The 2500-nt window shown below is 41.4% G+C and overlaps 1 long non-coding RNA gene across 2 annotated transcripts in view; it reads right to left on the reverse strand.

The window, feature by feature from the left end:
• The window catches only part of LOC138006082 (uncharacterized), a 14882-nt gene that overhangs the window by 9794 nt on the left and 2588 nt on the right, over nt 1–2500 (reverse strand). The gene's annotated exons all lie outside the window — the stretch shown is intronic.

Genomic DNA, 2500 nt, shown 5'->3' on the forward strand with positions numbered 1-2500 from the left:
TAATTACTCAACAATGCACGAACAAATAGTTTTTTTTCAGTACTTATTTAAACGTCAAGTGATAAAATAAAATGAAAATAGAATAAAATAAAATAATTAAAATGAACATGGGATAGACAAAGAAATAAACAAATCAGCAGTCGAACTATGCAATCATGTTTCTATAAATCCACCTTTTTCAAATCCATGTTTTACAAATCCATATTTTACAAATCCAGTCCATGTTTTACAAATCCAATCCAGTCAATATTTTACATTATTATATGACTAGCTCCGTGAGCGGGCAAGATGAACCAAATCGCGCGCTCTGATTGGCTACCCGAGCGGGCAAGATGGAGCGATACTGCCCGCTCGGGATTTCTCGCTTGGTCCCGCAAGATCAAAGATCATTTTTTGGTGTTTTAAGTCATATAATAAATCCTTTATTGACCAAGATTGTTCGGTCAAGATGACTGGATATTGGCCTCGTTCTTTTTTTGCGTGTTTATGGACCTCGACTTCGTCTCGGTCCATAAACACGCAAAAAAAGAACTTGGCCAATATCCAGTCATCTTGACCTCACGCTTGGTCAATAACCCATACATATGCTACATGTAGCAACAGCAATAGAAGAGATAAGAGTCATGCTGGCCCGGTCGGTCATGTAGCTGTCGAAATCAACAAAGTGAAAAGATGTGGCTTTGTGGAAGTTAAAAATGGATTGTCGCTATCGCAAATTGTCGCTTTTTTTCCGTCAGGTTCTGTCGGCTGTCGGTGTTCTGGAACAAGATTGTCGCGACACTTTTTGCAATTTTGGAGCGATGTTGCTTGTCGCCAAGAACCCTTGGAAGGCCTCGTCAATACTACCTACATTTTTGACATGATGGTTAACAAAGTTCCATACCATTGAGCCTCGATATACAAGGGAGTCTTTTAACAATCTAGTATTGAATCTAAGTGTCGTGATTGTTGAGCTCTTCCTTGTACATCTGACACAAATATGGAGGAGAGCTTTAGACTCCGGTAATGTTTACGCAGTAGCTTTTGTGAACTTCAGCGCGGGTATCACACGAAATCTTGGTGAAGAAGCTGAAATATAATTTTGGTACTTACGTTCCGAGCAAAGCCGTTGAGACTTCTCTGAGGTCCGTGAAAGGACCACGAAAAAACAGTTTTAATTCGCAGTTTAAAATAACACGTCGACCGTACTCTGAAGTGGAATTATAATGTTAGGACAAGATATGGCTGAAAAAAAAAGTACCACGATAGCGGAGTAGAGAAACCATCGATCGACCGCCATGAACACGTGTTACAAAGAGACTGGAGGTTTTCTCTTTTCGCCGCTTCGTGACTCGTCTTTGCCGCTTCGCTGCTCTCTCGCGGCTCAAGAAAAACCTCTGGGACCAGGGTAGATCTTCGTATAATTGAGACAGTTTTATAGATAGCGCTCTTATTCCTTATTTTGAGGTCACATGGTATCTCTTGCCTCAAGACTTTAATTAATTATTAATTTGACTCTTTAGCAGCCAAACGTTTCTTCGTATTTTCCCAATTCAAGCTAAAAGGTGAAACAATCTCCTTATCCCATATAAGGGGTTAGTTACCTTAGAGATGCTGCTCAGGATTGTTGTATATCTCGTTCTCAAAGAGTGGCGGCTTAAATACCGATAGGTGCATGAACAACTATAAACGTTGTACAGAATAGCAATTACAAATGGGTGCGAATGTTTCGGCGTTCGTTCATGTTCGTAGTGACATTAATACTCTAGCATGCTGCTCAGTAATGTTTTATGTGTCGTTCCCAAAGAGTAGCGACTAAATACCGATACGTGCATCAAGGTTTTTTTTCTAACTCTCACCACCTGACATTTCCAACAGTCGGGTCGACTTTTCAAATAATGACCCTTCACCAACTAGACGGGTCACCATTTTCAGAAAGTTCCTCAAACCTTCTTTCAACTAGCAACTTCCTGTTACTTTACTTCCCCAAACACCAAGACCCGACTTCCGCTTGACGGGTCGTCTTTACCAAAAAGTCGACCCGACTCCGTTCGTGTGCATTGGACAGCTCAAATCTATATATTATAGTGGTGGATAATTTCCCAGGCCCGATTACAAGAAGCCTTTTTTTCTTCTCCGGATACTTGAAAATGACAAACTTGTACTTTGCCTATAACGTTCAAGTTACCCAATCAGAACGCACGAACAACACTACTCGCTTGTTAGCCTGCTTTATAGTTATAATACGCTATGTTTAGTACGAAGACGGGACTAGCATCAAGTGCTCTCTCATGTTGGCTTAGCCAAGGTGGTCAGGCCACGTCGTCCGAGCAGAATCCTCCTATTGCTGCGGTGCGGCCAGCTGACTGAATTACATCGTGACTGAGCAGAAGTCTTTTAGCGATAAGACGACATTTGGAGCCCAACCGAAAGATATGATAGCCATGCACCACTGTTACTGGTGGCAACAGCACCAGAGTCAGGAAATATTAATTTGATTTTGACAGACAGGTGGCAATTC

This window comes from Montipora foliosa, chromosome 6 (genome assembly GCF_036669935.1).
Source record: "Montipora foliosa isolate CH-2021 chromosome 6, ASM3666993v2, whole genome shotgun sequence".
NCBI lineage: Eukaryota > Metazoa > Cnidaria > Anthozoa > Scleractinia > Acroporidae > Montipora > Montipora foliosa.